The sequence below is a fragment of the Lactuca virosa genome, chromosome 2 (genome assembly GCF_052849685.1).
Source record: "Lactuca virosa cultivar CGN04683 chromosome 2, Lactuca_virosa_CGN04683_v6, whole genome shotgun sequence".
NCBI classification, from domain to species: domain Eukaryota; kingdom Viridiplantae; phylum Streptophyta; class Magnoliopsida; order Asterales; family Asteraceae; genus Lactuca; species Lactuca virosa.
The window spans coordinates 262,998,323-263,009,380 of NC_136427.1; positions in this window are offsets into that span (position 1 = coordinate 262,998,323).

Sequence of the window (11,058 nt, forward strand, 5' to 3'; positions counted from 1 at the left end):
ATATATATATATATATAGAGAGAGAGAGAGAGAGAGAGAGATATGATCGGGTGATGACTCATTTTAAAGTGAGAACTCGTGACGACACCTTAAAAAAATTAAAAAAAAATCTAAAAAAAATAAAAATCATAAAAATGAGCATAAATTTATGTCTGGGAGAAAAAAAATTGAAAAAAAAATTTGGATCATTAAAATTGAATCATGAATCATAATGATGTAAAATTAAATATTAAAATTGAATCATGGATCAATTTTAATGATGCAAAATATTTTTTCCAATTTTTTTTCTTCCGGACATAGATCTATGCTCGATTTTATGATTTGTATTTTTTTTAATATTTTTTTTCAATTTTTTAAGGTGTCATGACGAGTCCTCACTTTAAAATGAGTCCTCACAGGAACCGGATCCTATATATATAAAAGTAGATATGAACCTCCCCCTTGTGGCCTCACATCTGCTAGGGTAAGCCTAGGATGAGATTAGTGCAATAGCAGTAGAAGAGACTTGGTAAAGTCAAGGCACTCCTTGAGGAAAGTACGGATAGATGTGGAAGGTAGTATGGGCCCGTACTACTGAAAGCAGATGATCCGTACTCGAGTTAAGGAGGGCTGAGATAGAACCGGGGAACTTGTAGAGTGTGTGAGACCTCTCGAGGTTATGTATGACCCTGACAATTATGTGTTTTTTTTCAGAATGGTGGTGATTACGCGACACGGAGGGGGAGGTTCAGGGTCAAGATCAGGTTCGGGATCGGGTGCCGAGCCAATTGATGAGGGACGACGTGAGTTCATTAGTTCTGAGATCACTAGAGGCATCCTTGAGTCGACCCCGACGATTTTCGGGTCGATCAAGGAAGGGATTATCGAGCTGATGGAGGATCGCCTCAGGGCATTTCGGAGTGACATGGTCGTCATTCAGTCAGGGACACACACTCTCTCCTTCAAGGATTTCAGGGGATATGGTGCGCCAGACTTCCATAGGGTGAAGGACCCCATTGTTGCCAGGAAGTGGTTCGCATACATGGAGTCTGCTCAGTTGACGGGCTTCTGCCCTGAAAGGTCGAATGTCTGGTATGCTGCAGGGTGTATGAGGAACCTAGCTCGAGATTGGTGGGAGGCGGTCAGTAATTCTTTGGGAGCCCCAACCATTGAGGCTATGACTTGGTCGGATTTTGTGACCAGGTTTAGGGATGAGTTCGCGCCGGCTGTGGAGCTTCAGCAGCTGTCCAGGGAGTTTATGGATATGAGGCAGACGACTGAGTCGGTGGCAGAGATTACCGCCAAGTTCAGGGAGAGGGCCTTACTGGTGCCTCAGTATGCAGGGGACGAGGAGATGTGGAAGACCCGCTACCACGACATGTTGAGAGCTGACATTCGGAAACATGTCAGCTACTCGACATGCCCGACATTGGATGACATGATTGCGAGGGCGAGGGTAAGGGAGATTGACATTGAACACATCCGGAAAAGGAAGGTAGAGACCGAGCAGGGTACTGGGGTTTCAGGGAAGAAACCCAAGGGAGTCGAATCGAAGTCGAAGGGCCAGCCGGATCGAAGCCGCTATAGGAAATGCTACAGGCCACACAAGGGAGTTTGTAGACTAGGGTCATCGGGCTGCTACAGGTGCGGCGAGACTGGGCACTTGGGCAGGGATTATACAGCCCCAACTCCCACTTTCCAGACATCATACCTGTTTTGCTTTCATAGCAATCAAAAGGGCCATAAAAAGGCCAACTGCCCTAGATTGATAGCAGCAGCGCCAGTGGCGGCGCCAGCTCCAGCGACCCTGCGGATTACGGATGGCCGACAGGGCAAGACAGATGCTCCGGTGGTGAGTAGCTGAGCCTTCCAACTGACCGCCGAGGAGGCGCGTGTCGCACCTGATGTGGTGACGGGTATGTTTTCTTCTCCCTAACTCTTATTTCATGTCGATTATGATATTTATGTGTTGTGTTTATGTGTTATATTTTGGATCGTTCCATGTGAACGATATCCCAGTTCAGGTGTTATTCGACTCGGGGGCTATCCGATCGTTTGTCTCTCTTGCGCTTAGCAAGAGGTTTTCTGAGTCTTCAGGCATGTTAGACTATCCTTTAGAGGTTGAGATTGTTGACGACCGATATGTCCGAGCATCTAAGGTTTTCAGAGACTGTGTGTTGAGGTTATATGACGATCGTTACCTCGTAGACTTAGTTCCCATTCCGTTACGTTGGAACAAGGTTATTATAGGCATGGATTGGTTGAGCCCTAATGGGGCGGTGATCGACTGTGCGCAGTAGCTGGTGCGTATCAGGACCCTAAGTGCGGGAGAGTTGTTGATTCAAGGCGAGAGGCCGCAGCGAGGACCAGCTTTGTGCTCAGCAGCGAGGGATAGGCGCTACCTTCAGCAGGGTTGCGCAGGGTACGTCGCCTACGTTATAGATACCCGGGAAGTGGATAAGGCGATCGTGAGTGATGTGCTAGTGGTGCGAGAGTACCCGGAAGTATTTCCAGAGGAGTTGCCTAGGATACCTCCAGAGAGGCAGGTGGAGTTCCGGATCGACCTAGTCCCCGGTGCGGCTCCGATAGCCAAGGCACCATATCGTTTGGCTCCTCATGAGATGCAGGAGTTGTCTACATAGCTGCAGGAGCAGTTAGACAAGGGATTGATTAGATCGAGCAGTTCACCCTGGAGAGCCCCGATCCTATTTGTGAAGAAGAAAGATGGGTCGCATCGGATGTGTATAGATTACCGGGAGCTGAACAAGGTAACGGTGAAGAACCGTTACCTACTCCCGAGGATTGATGATCTCTTCGATCAGCTACAGGGGGAATCTTGGATTTCCAAGATAGATTTACGTTCATGCTACCATAAGATGAGGTTCAGAGACGAGGATGTACAGAAGACTGCGTTCCGGACTCGCTATGGCCATTACGAGTTCGTGGTGATGCCCTTCGGGCTCACCAATGCTCCTGCCGCGTTCATGGATCTCATGAACCGCGTATGCAGACCGATCCTGGATCGATCGGTGATAGTTTTCATTGATGACATCTTGGTTTATTCCAAGACGCAGGAGCAGCACGAGGAGCACCTGTGGGAGGTGTTGGATACCCTGAGGAGGGAGAGCTTGTACGCCAAGTTCTCCAAGTGCGAGTTTTGGTTACGCGAGGTGCATTTTCTGTGGCACCTTGTCAACCAGAACGGGATTTTGGTTGACCCGGCCAAGGTGGAGGCCGTGATGAGATGGGAGGTTCCGAAGTCTCCATCTGAGATTCGGAGTTTCCTTCGATTAGCAGGCTATTACTAGAGATTCATTCAGGACTTCTTCAAGATAGCGGTACCCTTGACCCGGCTGAAGAAGAAAGTCGTCGTATTCCGCTGGGTGCCTGAGCAGTAGACGGCATTTGAGACATTGAGGCAGAGGTTGTGCGAGGCGCCGATCCTAGCCCTGCCAGAGGGCGTGGAGGATTTTGTAGTGTACTGCGATGCGTCCATATCAGGTTTGGGTGCAGTACTAATGTAGAGAGGGCACATCATCTCCTACGCCTCGAGGCAGCTGAAGCCTCACGAGGCGAACTACCCGACGCATGATTTGGATATGGGGGCAGTTGTCTTCGCCCTCAAGATTTGGCGACATTACCTTTATGGAGTCTGTTGTACTATTTAGACAGATCACAAGAGTCTGAGGTACCTCATGGATCAGCCGAAACTGAACATGAGGCAGCGTCGGTGGCTAGATGTGGTGAATGATTAGGACTGTGAGATCCTCTACCACCCGGGGAAGGCCAATGTTGTGGGCGATGCTCTTAGCCGCAAGGCAGCCCCGATCAAATACATTTGCTTGCGGATGACAGTAGTGACTCCGCTTCTGGAGCAGATCCGAGAGGCTCAGCAGGAGGCTATGAAGGAGGAACATCGTAAGAGTGAGCGTATTGCGGGTCAGGTTTCCTCCTTCGATTATGATATTCGTGGGTTGTTGACACTACACCGCAGAGTGTGGGTTCCATATTATGGAGGTGTGCGCTAGGTCTTGACGGAGGAGGCGCACAAGTCCAAATGTTCTATTCATCTCGGGGCGACGAAGATGTACAGAGATCTTAGTCCTGATTACTGGTGGCCCGGCATGAAGCCGAATGTAGCCTGGTACGTCGAGAGATGCCTGACATGCAGGATGGTCAAGGCCGAGCACCAGATGCCTCCCTGCAAAACGCAACCATTAGATATCCCTATGTGGAAATGGGAAGATGTTACTATGGATTTCATCACAAAGCTTCCCAGCACCGCACGAGGGGTGGATTCGATTTGGGTCATCGTGGATCGGTTGCCCAAGAGTGCTCATTTCATACCGATCCAGGAGAGCATCTCGGCCGAGAAGCTGACTGATATCTACATCCGAGAGATAGTAGCTCGACACGGAGTGCCAGTTTCCGTGATTTCTGATCGAGACGTGCGATTCACTTCCAGATTCTGGAAGAAATTCGATGACGAGTTGGGTACTCGTCTGCACTTTAGCACCGCTTTTCACCCACAGACGGATGGTCAGAGCGAGCGGACCATCCAGACTTTGGAGGTTATGCAGCGGACATGCGTTTTAGACTTCGGTGGTATCTGGGATACTGTGACAACCCGAAAATTTTATTCTTTTATTCTTGTAATATTTCTCTTTGGTCAAACTTATTCCTTCCATGATTCCTAGAATTAGATGGGTTATAAGTGTTGAAACCTAAATAACTAAGTATGTTATAGATTTGAAAAGAAAAAGCAAAGGAAATTGAGAAGCTTCGCATGACTGTAAACGAGGCTTCAGCCGTACACTCCTCGCAACTGTATACTCCTCGCAACCGTATACTCCTCGTAGCCGTAAACTCTAACCGACTTCGGACCATAAACGAGGTTCACGGCCGTAAACCCTCGGACCGTGAACCTTCGCATATATATAAGATTTCCTTCATTATTCACCTTTTTTCACACTTTCACCTCAAGAAATCCTATTCTCTCTCAACTATCATCCGATTTCTCATCCTAGATCTTCAAGATTGTAAGTGTTCTTCCCTTGAATTGTTGATTCCTTTCACTATCTAGTAAAGATCATTGATTTCATCCATGAAATCACTTCATTTTGGTAGATCTTCAAGTGTTCTTCTTTTTCACCAAGAACACCAAGAACACCTACTAGTTCTTTGGGCCGAAATCAACCCTTTTTGCTTCCATATCGTAAGTATCCTTTCCCTATACTTGTTATCTAGTAGAAGCTCCTGATTTGCATCCTTGAAATCAACCAATTTCCAAGAACAATGAGAGTTTACGGCCAGGAGCATCTCCCTTGGCCGTAAACCCTTGTTAAGGCTACTAGTTTGGCCATAAACTCTTCTTAAGGCTAGGAATGGATCTAGAACACTTCCTTGATGCTTGAAAGACCTTAAAAACACCCTTTGGCACAAGACTTCATGAGTTTACGACCGTAAACACATAGACCCGTAAACCCTATGGCCGTAAACACATAGGGCCGTAAACCCTATGGCCGTAAACACATAAGTCCGTGAACACCATGGTCGTACACTCCCTATAGTGACCGTACACTCCCCTTTGATGAATCACATATGATTCTAACACTTGGTCCAAGTGTTTCCTAGTCCCTTAAGGTGTTTCCTTGTGTGTGGTTACTTCTAAACACTATATTCATGCCAATATATGCCATTATATGTCATTTAGGACTCGTTGGGTCTCGGGACTTCATTCGTGGAACATCTCATACTTACGCGCACATTCATTTGAATCACCCACATAAGGTGAGTTCATACCACTATAATCAATCTTTTAAATGTTTTAAATGCTTTTAAGAGGGGGAATACAAGTAGAACACAATGATAATTGTATAAATGTTTTGTGATAAACATCGTTTTAAAGGATTACTTATGTGTTATTAAGTGATCAATTCATTGCAAAAACTCTTTTAAAAGTTATGTTACTTTATGGTTTATAAAACTCCGTTTTTAAAGTGAAATCATAACTTAGTAGATAAATGAGTCTTTATTTCAAGGTAGTAACAATTCAAACAAACATACTAGTAAACTATAATAGGTATAGTTTATGGATTCAGTTCATACTATAACTAGTACAGAGAGTTCATACTATAACTAGTAAAGAGAGTTCATACTATAACTAGTACAGAGAGGAACATACTATAACTATAACAGAAGAACAAATCATGAAATTACACAGGAATACCGTTTTTGCATAAACCAAAGTACGAATACCACGTACATGGGTTAGCAAACACGAGGTACAACATCATACCGGGTTTCAATAACAAAGGTACAAATACAACGTATCAGGGTTAGCAAACTTGAAAATGACACTTACGTCATACCACGTTTCAATAACAAAGGTACGAATACCACGTACCAGGGTTAGCAAACACGAAGTATGATACAAGAAACACATAAACATATATAAAACTTAGGTTAACAAATACGAAGTAATAACATATCATTCCGGGTTTGCACAAACAACGGTACAAATACAACGTACCAGGGTTACCAAACACGAGGTACAACGTTATACCGGGTTTCAATAACAAAGGTACAAATACAACGTACCAGGGTTAGCAAACACGATGTATGATACAGGAAAAAAAACATTAAACGTAAGTAAAATGTGTAACATAAACATTCAGTTAGAAGGTGACTTATAATGCTAACTTTATGATTTCTCGGTAGATAATCAAGGATATATATTAATTGAGTCCAACAGATAGTAGAATGTGTGCTTTCCGCTTCATTCCCTGTTCCTTGTTTGGTTGTGAGTTTAGAGCAGATGCACCCAGTCTACTATCTATTCGATCTTGACTATATATATATATATATATATATATATATATATATATATATGTATGTATATATATTTCGTATACACCAAGTAATCATAAGGAGTACCAGGTATAGGTCAGGTTATAGTATATATTCAATACATCGTTTTTCTAGTACAAAAACATACTCTCAGATAGAACATTGAGTAAACTAAACTAGAAACTTAAAAGGTTTAATCCATTTTATTAAACCAATACAACTTAAAGGACCTTAAGTGGTTAATTCTATAATACCTTAGTTTATACATCAGGGTTATATATATGTAATATCCGACAGATAGTTAGATGTGTGCTTTCCGCCTTATTTCATGTTCCTTGTTTGGTTGTGGGCTTAGAGCAGATTCACACAGTTAACTATCTGTTCGATATTAGATCATATATAACTAGTGTAAACTAAGTGATTATAGAAGGAACTATTGTGCTTACTATTTTTACTAAAGGAACCATTACAGTTAACTCTGTGAGTACCAAATGAATGTACCAAAGTTATATACAATGAAGATCTAACAAACAATGGGATGTGTGACTTCCGTCTCATTTCCTGTTCCTTGTTTGGTTGTGGGCTTAGGGCAGATTCACACAATCGATTGTTTGTTTGATATGTATTCTATATAACTTATATTCATTTAGTACTCATAGAAAGGATTGTAGAGTCATTTATACTTATTTTTCATCACATCAGAAGGTATAGGATCTTCTGAGCAACAATCGAACTTTTCTATAAGAGCTTTCAACTTACTAATACATCACTTAAATACTTATGAACTCACCAGCTTAAATGCTGATCTACTCTTTCAAAATAACTTGTATTCTCAGGTAACTAGTAGACAGGTACACGTGTTGGGATTCAGAAGATGGAGCATAGTAACTTCAAGTCTTGTTTTGTCATTTACTTTTGTAATCTATCTTATGTGAAACACATACTTTGTAAACACTTTAATATTAATACAATGGTTGTTTATTACTTTGATTACTATGATGCATGTCTTGTGATACTAAACATGACGTCCTCCGCCCCCGAACGTTTCCGCCGTTCCGGTTTGGGGGTGTGACAGATACCTACCTTCCCTTGGCAGAGTTTTCCTACAATAATAGCTACCATGCAAGTATCGATCGTCCTCCCTTCGAGATGTTATACGAGAGGAAGTGCAGGACCCCGATTGGCTGGGGTGAGGTTGGGCATAGGGTCATGGGGAGTACCGAGGTGGTACTCAAGATGACAGAGAGAATCCAACAGGTTCGGAGCAGGCTTCAGACTGCTCATAGTTGGCAGAAAAGTTATGCCGACAAGCGTCGTTCGGACCTAGAGTTCCAGGTCGGGGATATCAGATATGGTTCTCCTGAAGGTGTCACCTTGGAAAGTTGTCATCCGGTTCAGGAAGCGGGACAAGTTGGGCCCCAGGTACATTGGACCTTTCAGGGTTGCAGCCTAGGTGGGCAAGGTGGCATATAGGCTGGATCTGCCAGCCGAACTTAGTCAGATTCACAGTACCTTTCACGTCTCCCAGCTACGGAAGTGTCTGGTGGACGACTCTGCAGTGGTGCCTCTAGAGGATATTCAGGTGGATGATAGCCTGAACTACATCGAGCGACCAGTAGCTATCTGTTGGGTTATGAGCATTCTAACACTCCTAAGTGTACATGCAACCCTAAATACCTTGGATCTATGTTTTCTCTATTATACATACAATTATGAACATCCAAAGTATTATCCTAATCTAGCATACAAAATAATAAATATAACAAGATAGAATACATACCTCTTTGATGTAGAATGTCTTCATGAAGCTTGAGTGCCTAGTGCCCCAAGTGTGACACCTCAAATGGTTCACACAACGCCAAATACACTTGGAATAACTTGAGAGAAACTTGAACACTCCTTGAAATCGTCTAGCCCTCACACTCACACATTAGTGCCCGATTTCTTGAGCCATGGGATTCTTTTATATGGTGGCTATTAGGGTTACACCATGTAACTCATAACTATACCCATTCCTTATGCTCCATGGATTTTAACCTCCATGGAGTATCCATGGGTCACCCCATGGACTTAGTCCAACATAAGGAATCTTGGATCACAAGCCCACATATATAAGAATGAATGATTTACACAATCAACCCATATATTTAATTAGTCTCCTTTTGATAACTTAATTAATTCCAAATTAATTCTTGATCAATACTAATTAAATAACCTTATTAATATATTAGAACTTATAATATATTAACCAACCTTAAGTGTTATTTCTCTCATTATAGTCTATCCAAATGCATGATGCCATGCAACCCAAATGGACCATGCCGGGTCGGGTCAAGTCTTACCAATTATAGTTATGGACTTAGACATTAATCCAACACTATCCTCGACAGGAAGTCGAAGGATTTATGGAACAACAGCGTCGAGCTGGTGAAGGTGCAATGGCAGCATCACAAGGGCTCAGAATGGACTTGGGTCGAGCGGGTGAAGGTGCAATGGCAGCATCGCAAGGGTCGAGTTGGTGAAGGTGCAATGACAGCAACGCAAGGGCTCAGAATGGCCTTGGGAGCACTACCCCGAGCTTTTTCCAGATGCAGCAGCAAATTTCGAGGACGAAGTCTAAAATAAGTGGGGAAGATTTGTTACGCCCGGTTCCCGGTACGTATTTTAAATATGAATTTTGCATTTTTACACTGGGACTCGACGAGTTGGAGGCCCCGACTCGTCGAGTAAGAGGCAAATCTTGGACGCGGGTGGAAGAATCTACTCGCCGAGTCGGAAGCCCCGACTCGACGAGTAGACATGTCTGGAGGAAACCCTAAATTTTAGGGTTTTCATCCTATTTAAACACTTTATCTGGCCTCAATCCCAACCTCCATTGTCTCCCTTAGTCCAGAAAACCCTAACTTGAAACCCTAGAGCATTTTGCAAATGTGAGAGCCATTCTTGAGGGATTTTAGTGTGTTTTTGAAGCTTGAGAAGAAAGAGGAGGCTTGGGAGATCAAGAGGAATCAAGTAGATCCAGAGATTTTGTCACATTCCCAGCTCATTTGAGGTAAAAAAGTCTGCACCTTGTTCATTCATTCATTAGATCTCTCCATGGGGTAGTTAGGGCCATTTAGAGCTCATTATGGAACTATTCGTGGATGCAAGCTTGTTTTGGTGCTAGGACTTCGGATCCAGAGTCTTAGAGGGACTCCATGGCATAAAGGTGCCAACTTTATGGCCATGAGAGTCTCATGCATCTTATGTAACGCTTTTTAGGACTTTGTGGACTAGTTAACCCATGCATGCACGTAAAGTTTGTAACTTTATGTGTTATATCGATCCTAGGAGGTCAGATCTATGTTTAGGATGCATTAAGTCTGACTGAAATCGACTGGATAGACTTGGACCTTGGGGACTCGACGAGTCGTTCATAGAACTCGGCGACTCGGGTAATGGCTCCCCAACCTTTTCTGTTTCTAAGCAATCTGGTTGAGTCTAGAAGAGGACTCAACAAGATATGGCGTGAATATGGACTTGAAGATGAAGAACTCGACGAGTCCAGGATGAACTCGGTGAGTTCAAGAAAATGTCCCAACTGATATGAAGACGGAATCGACGAGTTCAAGGATGAACTCGGCGAGTCAATGAGCCAATGTTCCGAATTGTATGAAGGAGAACTCGACGAGTCCAAGGAAGGACTCGACGGGTTCAAGTGGAAAGTCCCGATTTTGTCATAAGGAGAAACTCGGTGAGTTAGAGGGTAACTCGACAAGTCCGATCGCGAATGCGAGTTTCTCTGAATTATGGAACTCGACGAGTTGATGGATCAAGTCGGCGAGTTAAGTCAACCAGGATGTTGAATTTGACCAGGGCGTTGACCTTGACTTTGACTTTGACCTGAGTTGACCCTTGAAATGGTTATGAGTAGGAAATGGTAATTAAGGAAGGTTGTTATGTGTAGGAGTTTGAGAGGAGTTGATTCCAGCGCCGAGGACAGTTCAGTTACTACACGACATTGAGGTGAGTTACCTTCCAATAAAAAAGCGGGTCTACGACCACAATGTCGGCCCACTAGTAGGAGTTGTTAGATGATTGTCTTTGTGATAATTATCTAGGTTTGTTGCTACCTGATATGTTTTATGTGCTAGCATGATATGATGATATGTGATAGTAGTAGTAGGGAGAATAGTCCCCGTGTCACGGTCGTGAGGGCCGATGGGTAGGTCAGGCACCCCAGAACTGTCT